Source organism: Aedes albopictus, chromosome 2, assembly GCF_035046485.1.
Source record: "Aedes albopictus strain Foshan chromosome 2, AalbF5, whole genome shotgun sequence".
Taxonomy (NCBI): domain Eukaryota; kingdom Metazoa; phylum Arthropoda; class Insecta; order Diptera; family Culicidae; genus Aedes; species Aedes albopictus.
Window position 1 is genome coordinate 171,091,361 of NC_085137.1, and position 17,080 is coordinate 171,108,440.

A 17,080-nucleotide genomic window follows, 5' to 3' on the forward strand; every position below is an offset into this window, starting at 1 on the left:
AAGTTATAGGACTCTAAAGTTGATTTTTTTTTGTAAAAAGAAGAAAAAAATGAATTAATTCTTCAAAAACTCATATTTTGCGTGACTTTGGAAAAAAAATGATGTTCTACGAGTTTATTCGAAATTTAATTTGTGAGAAATTCATAAAAAAAAGATAAATCTCAATATTTTTGGCTTAAACTCAGAGGTTTCTCTTTTTGTGTCATTTGAATCCAAAAGAGCTTACGAATTCCAGGTTTTAACAACTTTTGAAAAATAAGCCGCAGCCTACTGTACAAGACGCTGATATAACCGGTGGTCCTCTACGGACACGAGACTTAAACCATGCTCGAGGAGGACCTGCAAGCACTCGGAAGATCGTTATAGAGAATGCTTGAAGGAATTTCCAAAGAGTTTTTCAGAGCAATTTCTACAGAAACTCATACACAACTTTTTTATACAACTCCTTGTGAAAGGAGAAATTGAAAGTTGCTGTGGGAATTTCTGGTGAAATCCTTGGAAGAATTTCCAAAGTAACCCAAGAAAAAAATGTAAGGAACTTTTGAAACATTTTTGAAAAACTCTGAAGACATCGCTGAAAGCTTGTTAAAGGAATCTCTGGCTAAATATCTGAATACCTAAATGTCTAAAGAAGTTTCTGAAGGAATCTCTGAACGAATTTTGGAAATAAAAATCCCTGGAGGAATTTCTGCTCAAATTCATGGATATTTTTATTTTTTTAAAGGAATTTCAGAAGTAAAGCAAGCAAGATGCATTGAAAGAATTCTATGCGGAATTTGTAAAATAGGATGAATTTCTAAATAAATATTTGAAGAAAATTTCCGAATGAATCCATGGAAGATTTTTTGAAAGAAACCGTGAAGGAATTATAAACTCGGACGGAAATTTATCTGATTCTTTTTAGAAAGATTTTCTAAAGGAATCTCCAATAGATTCTTCAATTGAATGCCTAGAGAATTTTCTTAATAAATATCCAGAGGAATTACTGAAGTAATTCCTGGACAAATTTCTGAAACAATCTCGGAAATGATTTATGAAAAGTCATGGAAGATTAGTGAAGCTATTCATGCCAGATATCGCATAGGAATCCTTTGTGACACTTCTGGGGGAACACATGGAAGATTTTCTGAAACAAGGCGACCGAGCAGATAGCGTAATCAACCTACACTACTCGTACAGAAAGATCGCTCGGCAAATGCAGTTTTATTATGATTTGGTACATTTTTGTACACAATTTAAATAAAAGAAAAAAAATTAAAGAAAATGCTTCGATTTTTTGTAGGGTGTGGAACTATTTAGGCAGGAGGGTCTATTTTGGGAACATTCTGCTATAACTAAGTCAAATTTGAACCAATTGACTTGATTTTTGGAACACGACGAGATTTTTTTGGTTTGTATTTGGCTGAGTTATAGCATCAAGTGCCCTACTGTCCCCCTTAAAATTGAAATGTTCACTAAATCATGGTAAGCCTGTTATCAGTTACAGGACAGCAACTATGAGCGACTTATTCACGAATGGAGACGCATGGTCGTTCTTTGTTGTTATATTCAAATTATAGACAACCATGCGTCTCCACTGACATCCTTCTATGAGAGCTTTGAACAACGGATAGGCCTTATGATATGTTTGGAAAAAGGTGATGAATTAAGAACTATTTAAATTACTATTACACATTTGGCAGTTGAAGGACGGAGTTGTCCAGACCTTGCCCCCATCACGACCCGACACAATGACCAAATTCATAATGCAGCATAATTTTGTCTCTGAGCTCGCCGAAATTCACCCGTCTTAACGTGCGTGCACGTTATGCTATGCTGTCTCTCCCGCTCTCTTCCTTCTAGTTGATCAACCTTTCAGCGATGGCGCGAAGCGATGTTGGCGGCACGGCAGTGTCAAACTCAGAGAAGCTAGTCTGCTAGTTCCTACACAAACTTCATCCAGTAGTGGTAGGAAGGTAAAATCACCAGCAGCACCACAGGAGCAGCTTCTCGACATACGAACCGAATAGGTCTTTTGACATGAAGCTTCTCTCCTACTGTGGGCTTCCACAATACATATCCTCGAAACACACAAACGCTGAGAAGCAAATATGAGAGCTGTCGCCGTCGTCGTCTTCGATAGTCGGAAGACTGACGACGACGACCGCATGTGGGGGAATGCGTAGCATAAAACTTGTTTTCATGCCAGAACATCACCACACATCGACGACGACGACGACGACGTTCCGTTGGATGTTCCCTACCCACACCGCACAGTCGGAGCTAGTCGGAGAAGCATTGCACAACACATGGAACGAACGCACCCCGCGCGCGCTATAGTTTTCCCGCGGTGAGCGAGCGTCGACGACGAGAGAAGGAAACCTGTGTGGAGAGCCGAAACAAAACAAAAACAAAAGCCCGATGGCCCTCCGGCTTTGTGGTGGTCTGTGTGAGCCGAGTGGCGCCCGAAGCCGAATGCAGGAGGAGGTGCGCATTTCGAGAGGTTACATTTGCGTCGCAACATAAGGAAAACCCGCAATAGCCGACGACGAGGCGCTCGAATTCGTACGAGAGCACGAGAACTGAGATAGAGAGCGGGTGGTTCAGTTCTCTCTTTCGCGGTGGGTGATTTTTTATGTTGAAGGGGTTTTTTCTGAATGGATTTTCTTTTGTCGGGAGAGAGCGAAAGAGATCGATAGGATGTATGTGTGTGTGCGATCGGTGGGCGACTTCGGTTTTGATGTGCGGGTTGACGACGGCTGACGCCTGCCTGTGTATGCTCTCAGCCACCGCCGCACGGCCAACGCAGGCTAGTGTCGGTTTATACGCGAAGCCGGCTGGAAGCTATATCAGTTTTTATGTTGAACACACTCTCCTTCAGTTTTTGATTAGTCAAGAGTCCTCCTTACGGTTTTTTGGATTTTTGGTGTGTAACTCTTTTGTTCTACGCTATTTGTCAACCTGGTGCTGATCTGGCAGGCGGAATTCGTTACGCAAACCCTGCTTATATCCGGTTCCTGTGAGACGTTTCTATGTGAAGTTGTGTGTAACGTAAGGACTAGGATTGTCCACCTACACCCCGTCCGCAGCGGAGCACGTTTTTCGTTGAATCGCACCCCCACTCGCTGCGTCGCATAAGGACTTCCGAAACGGAAGCAGTGATTCATGTTAGTGTCCTGCTTACTTTGAGTTGTTTTCATCGTTCTGTTATCGTTCGGAAAATAAGCAATAACTGAATCGTAAGTTTGTTAAGTTTGGAACTGACCGAAAACATCAAACAGTGATAACCCAGAAAATACTCATTCATAAGAATACGAACCGGTGCAGCCGCAGTGTGAAGAGCACAGTGAAACGAGTAGTCACAGTGGTGCATAAAAAGTGAACGAGTTCTCATAAACTCAATTTTTATCAGTTTGGTTTGTAATTAATGCAAACGAAAAGGAAGCCCGATTTGTGATAATCGAATGTCATTGACCAATCGGAGACTCGGATGACTCCGAAGGTGTTCAGATATGTCGTTTGAAGAAGATACTAACCCCCGTTTCGGTCCCCGCGACCGCATCTAGCGTTGGCTGAACAGCGCACGTGAAACTCGACGGCAGCAGAAGCAGCACCAGCGGCGGCAAAACATCACCACGGACAGCCGAAGGCAGCTCAGATACGCGCAAATTCAAAGTGCCGCTGGCTCGACTGCCAACTTCAACAACAAATAACAAATACTTCGCTTTGCTACCAGTTTTTGAAACTCCATTTTTCCAAGCAACTTTACTCATCAATTACACACAACAATTACACACAAGTTCTAACAAAAAAGCGCCAAAAGTTTATTACCGCATTACCAGACAACAGTTGCTGTTCAAGTGCTTCTTTTACTAAAAAATACCACTTTTTACAACTTTTAACCGTCAATTTATAACCAACTCTAAGGTCGTTACTTCAAACAAAAATATTGCTTCGAATAATCCGCTAGCAAACAACGGAAAAGTTCTTTCTACACTCTTAACGCCCTTAAGAATCGTGAAAAAGTGTCTTATTTACACAAAGTAGTAAAAGTAGTCCAAACTAAACAGATATAAGAAGATTTTATAAAGCCCAATAAAAGTGATACCGGATAGAAAAAAAACGGAAGAAACAAGTGCATGTGTGTGAACGGAGATCAACTCGAGAGAAAAAGCAAGTAGTGTGATTAGAAAATAGCAGAACGTGTGTGAAGTGCCACCCTCCACAACTTGGACCCGAACCCGAAGAAGCCGAAGCAAATGCAAATATGACACCAAACACCCAAGCCGGGAGTGGACTGAACTGAATGTCCGCAGTAGTTTGCAATAAACTAAGTTTTGTTCTTGAAGCGGATAGAAAAAACGCATCCAGATCCCAATTCCCGAAGAACTCAAATATCGAGAAAAACTTCGACGCGGTCGCTAGAATCCATCCAGAGTAACCAGGCAGGCAGCAGTAGCAGCGGAAGAAATAAATTCATCTTTTAGTTTTTATATGGTAAGTGTTTTGTCACATCTTTCTCGGACGACGTGGTTTTTGTGGCTCCCGTCGTTGCTCGCATCTGTCTAGGTTGTTTTTTTTTTCGGGGTCCCATCTATGCGCAACGATATTGGTCCCGCGTCCAGTAAATTACGATCGAAATACTAGGAAGGCGGGGGGGGGCGGTGTTTGGGCGAAGGCTAATGGGGTCTGCGCTGGACATGTGGTGGCACTCCGGACCAACCATGTGTGTGCCTCCCGCAAGGAGCACGTGGTTTGTGTCGAATCAGGGGGAAATTGTTTCTTGTTCCAAATACGGTTTTACTCCTTTTTAAATTACCTATTTGAACACTAAGAAAAACAAGTCTGGCGGAATTTACCTCAAATGTCAGAACTATCATTGACCAACAATCATTGTAGTAGTCATATTGGATTAGTTAAAAATTGTACAATGTCTTCATTTTTCTATTTTTTTTTATCTGTAGTGATCACACAACTCCTCAGTTAACAACAAAAGCTATCAAGCATTCGATTGATTGCCATTATCTTACAAGAGTAATAAAAATGTCGGTGCTGTAGAAGATAAGATGTTGTTAGAACCTTATCCCAATAATATTATCGATTTTGACATACCTTCACTGTTGCACTTCCAATACACCTAGGAAACATTCGATTATCAATTATTATAAAAGCTACTGATTTGATGACGCTTCGAACTGTCAGTTTGTTCTTCAAAAAAATCTCCAAAGAACTTACGTAACTAGAAATTTTGACTCGCATTTTCAAGGATGCAAGGATCTCGGCATCCAAACAACGCAGAAAGCTTGAAATACTTCTCAGTGTTGGCTACGAGTGAGCAAACAATGGATAGCATTTTCATCTCTGAATTTTTGTTTGGGTGACGAGATCCGTGCTTTCGGTACATGGTAGCCATTTTCACAGCAATTTTTGGATTTGCTCCTACATGTTCATAAGGATAAACTTTGATCGGTTTATGGTCCTACTCATGTTTCCAGGAACACTAATATAAAACATTATTTAACATGATTCTTCTATGCACACATTAAATGAGTTTGCACATTGAATACGCGGCCCCGCAGCCACAGATTGTTATAACTCGAAGTAGACAAAATCGCCTACGGTAAGTGTCGCCATTTTGATTTCAATTTAGCTCTTCAGAATTGCTCCATGGAAGAGCCAAACGATCCTATAATGATCAATTCTGCATAACAGTATGTGAAAAACAAAAACTAAAACCGAATTCACGAAAAACGCTCTTCGCCAAATACACAAAATGATCACACTTTCTTAAGTGAAGACATGTAAATACGAAAGACCTTAAAAATTCTTGAAAGTGAAGTTTCTAAGATCAAGAAGTAAGTTTTCTAAACTGCGAGCAATCATAGTTTCTTGAGTCCTTAGAAGCTTTAGGTTGACATTTCCAAAATAGGAAGAATGCCGTTATCGAACTCAAATAAATCTCAAAACACATTAAAACTATCAGGAAATGTAAGTCGCCCAATGAAACACTCGGATGATATTACAGACTTGTGCGAAAAAACCATTCCTACGTAATATTTAAAAGACTTCTTTGTCAGCTTTCTACATATTCGGGAAGTAGGCAGTGCCGGATTTATGTTTCGGGGGGCCCGGGGCAAACTTTTTAGAGTAGGCCCCCAAAAGCAAGATTTTAAAGATGTAAACCTTATATTAATTTTTTGGCAATGTTGTGTAATTCTTTATTTTTTAATTTTTACTGTTTTTTTTGCGATAGCAATATTTTACGAGTAATTCAAGACTTAGACTGAAAAAAGTTAGGTCTTTAGTGGGCAACTGTAGCAATAAATTCTCGAAAACGTCGGTGAAACCCAAAATATAGAAATGTAAAACCACTGCTCCGAGATGTTTTGGGAAGCTAGGTTTCCAAAATTGATCCGAATTTCCTAAATATTTCTTATAATAATTATCATATCTTTCCCATAAAAAAATATCAAATAAGTGATTGAATTATCAAACTATCAATGAAATGACATTTCTATTGATACACAATCACCGTTTAATTTACTCTGAAAACATTCATCTTTGGTTTTGTTAAGAAACGTTTTTAATTTTTCTACAGAACTTAATAAAAACTTTCAAGACGTTTTAGAGAAACTCGTGTACACCAAAATAAACAAGAAACTTCTTTTTATCCAATTGATGAATATTGTATACTTCTCTGGAGAAGCAATTGAATAGTTTAGTAGTTGTTTTTCTTTTAAAATTTCAATTGTTTTGCATTTATCAATAAATTGACAAGACAGTTTTATGGTTTTAGAATGGCAGCTCATATTGAAGAAAATATCCCACAAAAATTGTAAATCCATTCTAAAAATAGTGCCTAGTGACTAGTGCCAGTGCACCAAAAAACTATGGATTTCGATCTATTCTCAATTCAAATTTCAGATTATGAAATAATCTCGATACTTTTGGTAACCCAATTACAACTACTCTAGGACAACTGTATTTTATATAAGTTCGTCGAACAAAATAAATATAGTGTTCGGGATTCTTGGGGGGCCCCTCAATCGGGGGGCCCGGGGCACTTGCCCCCATTGCCCCCCCCCTTGAATCCGGGCCTGGAAGTAGGATGCTTTTGACTCCCTAATGGCTCTATCCGGACTCAAATGACTTCCATACATTTGAACCCATGAAAGCAAATAAAAAAAGATCAGTAGTAAAAGTGATGGCCTTATGCTGCAGTTCACTTCGTAATTTTATAAAATACCCAAATTTTAAGTGGGTAAGCAGAAACAAACACATTCGCAATTGCCGACGGCAGGGTTCAATGTTTTCGAAGCAAATATGGAAAATGCTGCCATCATATCAGATGTTCAGAGTGATGTTCTTCGACAATTCATTGCGTTTTGACACTTAAATCAAAGAATAAAAATAGAAAGAATGTCATCTGTTGTCGTTTTCTGTGTGAACGTCAAGTGACTTGAGAAGTGGCGCTATCGAAGCGTATCAAGGTGAAAGCTCTCTATATTACTGTTCCTTAAAGAAGATGGCGTGCGTATGTTTTTGTATCCGCACACAATCAGTAACACACATCACCGCATGTAGATTGAACTTTCATCCGTAGATAGCTTTTTTTTTGTTTTTATTTTTGTGTATTTTAACTAGTTGCTAATGCTACATTCATCCGTAGATAGCGCTGCGATAGTGTCTCCTCGAGCGTCAGCGGAGTGGGCATTCTTGATATTATTATGTTTTGCTTGAATGCTGTATTTGCTGAAAAACTTTAAGCTTTTCAACATACAATTTATTTTTACAGTTTCGTAAACTCCAGATATTGCATTCAATCTCTCAACTTTTCAGAATTAAATCTTGTTCCTACTACTCCGTGATGATTCTATATCATTTACCCGGAAAACTATTTACCCAAAAGACACTTACCCGGAAAATGTCAACCTGAATGTAATATATACCCAAATGAAACATTATTCAAATGCATAAATCAAAACCTCTCATTTAGAGATAAAAATCATTAGGATAATTCACTAAAAGTTGCGAAAAATTATCATACGATCAACAAGGAAACTTTGGCTATTATATCGATAAGCTTTGGTAATCCGTAATGTTGCATTTGCAATTTCATGAAATATTCCAATAAGCGAATAATCATGACTTACGCAGCGATTTACGCTGTTGAGTGAATCACCTTATTGTTCGTGCAGTTGAAATCAGATTTTTTTCGACACGTGAAAAACGATTTTTTTTCCTAAACCGTGCGTCGCACGTACGACGGGTAAAGTGCGCTGGATAGAGGGCCAGATCCACTGCCCAGCGCACGAGCATTTCGAAAGTCAAGTACCTTTACACAACAAAATTGATCCCAAGTAATAATTTGCGAAGCAAATATTTGAAAAGAGTTCTTACAGCCTACCGCCAATGATTATCACTACAGAACTATTTATTTGTGTTAAAGTTATACAACACTCTCTCTAGAGATTTATCATTCTTTGAGGCATAAGCTATTCCGATGTAGAACGTAAACATTTCAAGATTCAAAGGCAGAGTAAATCTTTATTCAAAATTTGTTCAGCTCATCAAGCCACGCTCACGCTCAATTTTCACGCTGAGTAACTCACTCCCGGCAAGAAATCTTCCGAATCGACACACTTGTGCTATTGTTAACTATAACATTGAACAACCCACTCCCAGCGAGAAAGTTTCCCGAATCCATCCGCACTCATGCCACTATTTATCCTTCTCGTCGATCAGCTCACTCCCGGCAAGCATCGCTGCTCCAGACAAAGAATGTTTCTGAAACTGGTCGTTCCCATACCACTATTTTCTTCTCGAGCTGAACAACTCAGTCCCGGCGAAGAATCTTCCATACACGGTAAAACCGCTCAGCACCTAAAATGTGTAAGGGGCGATTTCTTCACCCTGGCTTAAGCGTTAAGCCAGGTTTAACTGCATGGGTAAGCCTGGCTTACCGGTTAAGCCGAGGTGAAGAAATCGGCCCTAAGACCAACTCATAAGTGCATAATTTCCAGACCACACCAAAAATGTGTAACAGTAACACATTCACAAAAATAGCTCGTACACTCTTCTAGATATGAAATGTCGATATTTTTTGTTTACCAAGGTCACCAGTAAACCTTGCTAGATTTCCATACACAATGTTTTGCTAATTTCACGATTTTGTGGACGCAGCAGCTGATTTTATGAATGTGGTGTAGTCTGGAAATTATGCACTTTAGTGCTGGTCAGTTTTAGGATGTATTAAGCCGCTCACGCAACTGTTAACTGTCCGCGTTGAACAACTCACTCCCAGCACGGAATTCTCTGAAGCTAACCAAGCTCTTGACTCTTTTTACGTTCCGCAACGCACTTTCAACACTGTTTTTTTTTTCAAATCCAGTTGTGCTTGCACTCTTCGCGTTGAACAACTCACTTTGGGTCATGAATCTTCCGAATCTAGCCTCACCTATGTCACTTTTCATTTATAACGTATCTACGCCCTGCAAAGAATCTCTCGAAACTAGTTCTACTCACGCTACTGTTTACTTTCTGCGTCCAACAGCTCGCTCCCGGCTAGAAATCTTCCGAATCTAGCCGTACTATTTGTGCGGTCCCAAACAACCAGTTTGCACGTATAATGAAGTTTATGACCGTGTTAGACATACTTTTATGCGATGAAGTTGCATCGCTTAAGATGCAGCAAAAATGCGTTATGCGTGCACACATGGAGCGATATAAGTGCATTGTCGGAACAATAATAATGCTGTATGACTATTTTGCGATAAACGGTGTGCCCTATACTGCCGTTCTACGCTCGATTGCCCCATGTTATATGGGAATCCCATATAACATGGGACAGTCGGGCGTAGAACGACAGTATAGGACGCAATCAGTGAAATACTAGATTTGTAGTAATGAGGTGAATGTGTATGGTGAGAAGGTAAATTCTCCGTTTCTGCAATGAAATGATGCAATACAATGTTCGGTATTATGATTCCTTGCCTACTTTAATGCTGTTTGAGCAATTCTTTCGGTCATTATGATGTTGTTTTCTCCATTTCTTGTCCCTTCAACAACACAGTTTCTCAATGTTTTGCTCAAACAGCATCAAATTAGGTAAGGAATCTTAACTCAATCACTCTTTCTGCATCATTTTATTTCTTTTAAAGACACTACCCCATCTTCAATCAGAGGTTGTACAGACTGAACAAGCACTTACATTAGACAACGGACAACACACATAACACCCAGTGGCCCAGTGGAGAATTTTCCGTTTGACAAAAAGTTTTCCCCGACTGGACCGGGAATCGAATCCCACCCAACAGCACCTCTTTCATTGTTATCACATAACAAATCACATTACGCCAACGTAAACGATTACATCGCATGCGAGTTTCTATTCATACTTTAACGAAATTATTTTTCCACTGATGCGATTTCATTCATACACCAATGCGAGATAAACTTAAATAATAAGAAAAGTACCGAGCGATGTCGTATAATCATCGCAGTACGCAATTATTCGAATTCTTTTGACACTTTGCAAGTTCGTACGCACACTTTCACGAATAATTTCATCGCAATAGAAAATCAGACTGCCGTTTACTACGATGATGTAGTCATACCTTATGAAAGTTGATTTGCATTGTTATACGGTTCGCTAGATACATCGCAATAAGTTCAAAAAAGTAACAGTGACTTTGTCACTATTTTCGGATCAGTCACTATAAGGTCGTTTTTTTTCTGTAAAAAAGTTCCTATTTTTATTTCAACTATTCTTTTTTGCTTTTTGCACGAATGATACACTTTTCAGCGGAATTTCCTGATGAAATTCTTTGAGGTATGTCAGACAATCGTAAAAATGCTGGGAGATGTGGTTTATTCCCTTTTTAGATGTCTGAAATAATTTCTGAGAGTACAGATTGTGGGACGCCTTTGAAAGAAAAAAAAATACGCATACATGATGTAACGGTAGTATTACTACATGAGTGATAGGTAAACTCCTTGCCATATCTCAGTGAAAATATCTTTCAGAATTTCTGCAAAGTTCTTCAAGTAATCTGCTGGCAAATTGTGAACCAATTTTGACAATAGTTGTTTCAGGAATACGAAGAAACCCTTTGTTTCTGTATCTGCACAGCAAAGAATTTTGTAAAAACTATATGAAAGAAACTCAGAAAACAATATGAAAGATCTGCAATCGAACCATTATATCCGTTTGTTTGAAGGGGCTGGAGGGTCTCCGATTTTCATGAAAATTTCACCAGTGCTAGAGGTCGTGGATATATGATCATATAATATTATGGAATTAAAAAAAATCGGTGTCAGGCCATTCGGCCGAAGGTCACTAGGTCGAATGGCCATTAGGCCGAATGGTCATTGGGTCTTATTTTTTGCCGTTACGTCCCTACTGGGACAATTCCTGCTTCTCATCTTCTATGTTCTATGAGTACGTCCACAGTTATTAGCTGAGAGCTTCCGCTACCAATGACCATGTTGTATGTGTATTTCGTACGGCAGGCACGAAGATAAACTATAACCAAAAAAATCAAGGGAATTTCCTTTACAGAAAGTTACTGGACCGGAAAATTGAACCAAGTGCCCACCCTCAACATGTTGTTTTCGTTCTTTCTAGTATAATTGCCAGAATAATTTTTGGCACTGAAACTGCTGATATTTAAATCACAAATTTTTCCTTCTTTTATTCATAAGCTATTCTTTCTAGTTTTATTGTTAAAATAGGTTTTTGACAATAACTTTTAAAAAATATAAAAACCACAGATCCGTCTCCCGTTTCCTGCTGACTTGCAATACATCCTGATGACAATTTGGCCTAATATCCTTGGGCCTATTGACTCTGCATAATCTTGCATCCTAAAATAGCGTGCATGCCACAGGTGTGCATGCACGCGTGTAAATCAAAGGGGTGCCGCTGTCCGATCACTTTTGCACATTTTGAACGCCTTGCCACGCCCCAACCTGTAAACGAAAATATTTTGTACTTCGTATACGTAAGATTCAGCATATTAGTAGTTCCGTGTCAAAAATTGAGCTCAATGCATCAACGTAAACCTTGGCCATTTTGTATGAAAATCAGCGTTTGTCCGATCAATTATGCGCCACAGTGCAATAACCCCTAAATCGCTTCTGAGATGCACTGGAACTCCCTTAGCCCCTACAAACGCCACCGTGGCCTCCTGGAACCCTCATGAGACCACCGGAAATGCCTCTGAAACTCCCTAAAGCCCCTCGAGATCCCCTAAACATTCCTGAGGCACCTGAAGTAGTGTCGCGATGAGTTGAAATTTGATTCAGTGATTTGAACAAAAAATGGCGAAACTTTGATCGCGTTACGTAAAATTGACCATTTTTGCATTAAAAACTACGAGAAGTCGATTGTCATGTAAAAGAAAACGATATTGGATAAATGTTCATTGGTGAACTCGTTTCATGCATTCGTTTATAAATCATTTGAATATACATGTAACCATAGAGTGCAGAAAAGTCCTGAGTAGCGTTAGTATGGTCACAGTAAACACCCTTCTCCAGTTGAGTCTCAACTACTACTCACTTTACGTCTTCCGCGATTCCCTGGCTATCTTGCATCCAATTCAGCTGATTTATAAGGGCTGGATGTGGTTAGGTCGAGACAAAAGCTAGCTTTCTGCACAAACATATTTTAATTGGTTAGAAGCTTGAATTTGAAGTTCATATTTGAAATGTCTCCAACAGTTCAAGGAATTTTCTTTTATTCAAAAACAAGTCACCACGTTTTATCTGAACCATAAATATTTCGGTGACTTTATCAAGCCAGCCCTCTCCATCTCAAAATCATCGCTTCTTCCGTTCGTCGACACAAGTTGTTTCCATAACGCCCAAAACGGTCCACCCCCAGGCACGGAAATATCAAGCAACATCAAGCTCACCCGCTGATCACAGCACAGCCTGCACTTCCACCCAAAAATGGGCAGAAAATAACACATGAGCATCGTAATCAACCCAAACGGGCCGGTCGTCGGCAACAACGATCGAAATCACGCGCTTCTCTGTCATCAATCGGATTAATTATGTTGCAATGGGTCTCGAACCGCCCCAAAACAACCCGTGCTTCAGTCGGACCGGCAGCGGAAACCCATAAAAACATCGAACATCATCTTGATCCGCTCTCCGTGCTGCGTAACCAGGCAAACCCCGCCGCCCTCTGCTGCACGCGGACACTAGCTATCTGTGCTCCTCCACCGTAGAGAGACACATTTGCATCACCCTCCGCGGTCAATCTACTCCACTGACTGGCTGGACCCCAGAACTGAATGAACCGAACCGAACCGGGGGGACCTCATAAAAGCAACGGTTCAGTGAGTGTCCAGTGCTATCTAGCTCCAGAAAAGCATCACCGACCGAGGCACAGCAGAAAACCTAAATCGGCCCCGATGGCAATTTATCGGACCCGAGGCGTCGTCGTCGTCGCAAGAGTCCGCGATCCACCGGCCGGCCTCCTCCGACGCGGACGGCGGCTGGATCGCACCGGATGCACGCGGTCACCAAAGTGTGGGATAATTTTGCGTTCGACGCTTTTTCCCCCACCACCACGTACCACCCACCCAACGGAAGGCTCTGCCTGGCTGCCTGCGCGGATGGTACACTTTCTTGAGAGGAGAAGCCCGCGCGCGTAAATGAGCCCGCGGAATAAATTAATGTCTTTCGTTAGTGGCGGCTGCCGCCACCGCCGCCGTCACCATTCGTTGTGGTGCTGCCGGTTTAGTCTCTGCTGAAGCCTCGAGCGGAGCTTCGCGTCGGCAAATGTCGCTTTCGGCACAGGAAATGGACGATTGGATTGACCAATGCACGACGACGGTCGCATGCGAGGGATATGTGGCGCAATCGAGAGTTTTATTTTCTTAATTTTCTGACTGAATGACCGAGTTTTGGCCCCAACTGTCAACCGTCGTCGGTTGATAATTGATGGGATCGCGGTGAGGGAGTAATTGTCACGTGGGGTCAGAAAGTCAACGAATCGGCGGTAATTCGCGCTGACAGATCGACGAAAGTCGACACAAGCCTACACCGACATCGTCGGGTGGAGAAGGCGTTCATGGACGGATAGGTTACATTTCGCAGCTCCTTGCGCTGCAGGTCATATTTCGGGCTTACGAGCGAACGAGTACTTGAACACCTAGATGTGTTCCAAACAAGCACAAAACCTTGCCCAAAACAGTGAATGAAGTTGAATTACAGCTGTGGGTTTTGAATGGTGCATCCCGCGAGTCATAATATAGACCATAAATGACCGCGGCAGGGTAGTTTGTTTAAGGCTGCTCAGGCATCTTGTGCATTATAAATATAAGCACCCGGCTCTGTTTGGTAAACCTTCAACAACCAACCAACAACCGTTGAGTGTGGTGCGAAATATGTCATATTTACATATGTGCGTTTTTTGTGAGGGATATCTTTTGTATGGTAAACAACCAGCTCCTCATCAGTGCGTTGCTGAGTGTTTTTTTTCTACATAGTTGAGCACTTATTTACCATAGCGGATAACAAATTTAATCTTACTATCTAAATCAAAGTGATGGTTCTAAATTAGCTAAATCAGATACCGTGCTTGTCTCTAATGGTAATTTCTTCCAAAAAATACTAGAAATTGATACCTTTTGATTCCGCCCTATGTTGCTTATCCTTTGACAGATACGCGTATTTCGACCACCACTTGTACTCTTCCTCAGTGTCAGTTATCTACTGACACTGAGGAAGATTACATGTGGTAGTCGAAATACGCGTATCTATCAAAGGATAAGCAACATAGAGCGGAATTAAAAGGTACGAAACTGATTACACTCGTTCGAAGAGGGTATTCTGCTTAGAGGGATCGAAAATTCGGTACAAGACTAGAAATTGACTGGTGTCAGATCCAGCATCGACTGCCCGATAGGGCAAATAATTTATTTTATAACACTTTTTAGCTATTTTCATATACACTCCAGATTAAAAGTTTGGGGTCACCCCCTCAAAAACATGTCATTTTTTCAGGCCCATATCTCTCCTAATTTACGTCCGATTCCAAACCCCTAGGTCTCATTCAAAAGATATAGGTCATAGTAACTTTAAACATCACAGTTTGAAAACTAAAGCAATATTTTGGATTACCTCTTAAATGTATACACTTGCATAAGATATTTACTTTTAATTTTATGACAAAACCTGTTCGACCTCATGGAAATTGTTGGGAGAATATCTAGAATGGTTTGGAGATATAGTTTTTATCTTTACTCTAGCTTTTTCTGTCAATTATTCTAGAAAATTTTACGCTTCATTCTTTGAAAATAATTTTATTTTTTTAAATGAAATTTGTTGTGAAACTGCGTTAGAACAGGGAAAATTTTGTGAAAGCATAAAACCTTGTAGCATTTTTAGACAGATTTCTTGGAAAAAACCTGTTTTCAATCATTTCTGGTAAAATTCTTTGTTTTTCTTTTATTTGTGAGATAACTTTACCCATTTTCAGCAGAACTCTGACGGAAAGTATTACACATAAAACATGTAGAAATCATAAGCAGTATTTTTAAAGTTAATCAAACTTAAAAAAAATCCTAGAATCATTCTTACCAAAACTTCTAAAAAGTTTCATTATCCAAAGATTCCAGAAAGTGTTCCAACGACTCCATGAAGTTATTTCTGATAGTATACCTTTTCTTCTGAAGTCCATGCACAATATTTTATCGAACTATGCAGAATAATCAACTGTATCTTTGGAGAACTTTAAATAAAATTTTTGAAATGAATTTAAGAAAAAATGCTATTTACAAACGTTCTGGTCATGTTTGAAGGAATTTCTGAAGCTCATATGGTCGAGGCGGTAAACTCAAAATTCTTCAATAAGATCAGATCTTTTTGGGCTAGGATTGTTTAAACTTCTCAGAAAATTGGGTTGATTTTGAAATTCGATACATTTTATATGGGATTAAAAATAAGAAAACAACTTTGAACCTCATTTATTCAAAAGATGGTTTTTGTCTTTAAGCATTTTTTTGCAATATACCTTTGCAAATACCTGGTACTGCTGTAGTGTCCCCTCGTAATCTCCAGGATCACATATTCGCTTTGTATGCGGATGGTCATGGATTGAACTCTCATCCGCGACACCAGAAACTTTTCACCAACCCGACACAAATCGTCGATTGAAACTGGCCCTTCGTTCAGCATATGCTCTAACGCAGACCGATAGTTGGTTAACGATTAACGACGTTCCACGACAATACCAAAATGGGCTCCGGATGGACTGATAAGGAGCAGCAGTAACAGCAACTGTTTAAATTATTTTAAATCAGGTTCCAAAAAAAATCAAGATTATTGCTCGTGGCATTAGCATTGATTTTTTAACAATATTATGAAATTAGTAGGAAAATCTATCAAAATAGAATTACATTACAATAATTCTCGGGAATCTTTGCGAATACCGATGCTGATTCTAAAAAGTTTTGCTTGTGAAACATATAGATTTTGTTGTTATGTTATTTTGTTTCAATTCTGCTGGAGCACAATTAAGACGAAATTAGGAACTTTACATATAAACCTTGCGAGTGAGGCATTTGTGGTAGAATTCCTGATAATTTTTTGACGTGAAAATTAAAAAAAAAAACAAATTATATTTAAATATAATCGAAGAGAGTTACCAGCGGAGTTTTGTGATGGAATTCTCAGTGTCATTTTTTACAAAACGGAACCTCTGTAAGTCGTAATGTCGTACAGAAGGCATTTAATAAAAAAAAATCAAAGAACTTCTATAGAAAGTTAAGCAAAGGAAGTTCTTAAAGGTGTTCTAAACAATATTTCAAAAATTTCCTCAAAACATCTGCTTCTGGATTTCTCGACAATAGTTTAGAATTTATTTAATCAGAAGTTCCTATCGATGTCCAACGATAATTACTCCAAAAATGCAGAATCTACTTTTGGGGTTCTGTCAAAGTACCGAGAAAGTGTGCTTAGTCAGAATACCTCTACGAACACTAGCAAGCTTCGAACTTAATTGATTATTGCTCTTCAAACTATTTCCACTCAATACATTACACGGAAAGGTCTCATCGATGTCACCAATATGTTTTCCATTAATTAT

The 17,080-nt window shown here is 39.7% G+C and overlaps 1 protein-coding gene across 1 annotated transcript in view; it reads left to right on the forward strand.

Moving 5' to 3' along the window:
• Window positions 1-2,677: 2,677 nt before the first annotated feature.
• Window positions 2,678-17,080, forward strand: part of LOC109398650 (chorion transcription factor Cf2) — a 252,834-nt gene continuing 238,431 nt past the window's right edge. The window contains exon 1 of the mRNA XM_029858922.2: window positions 2,678-4,476. The gene's annotated coding sequence lies outside the window, so the exon portion shown is untranslated. The remainder of the gene's footprint in view (window positions 4,477-17,080) is intronic.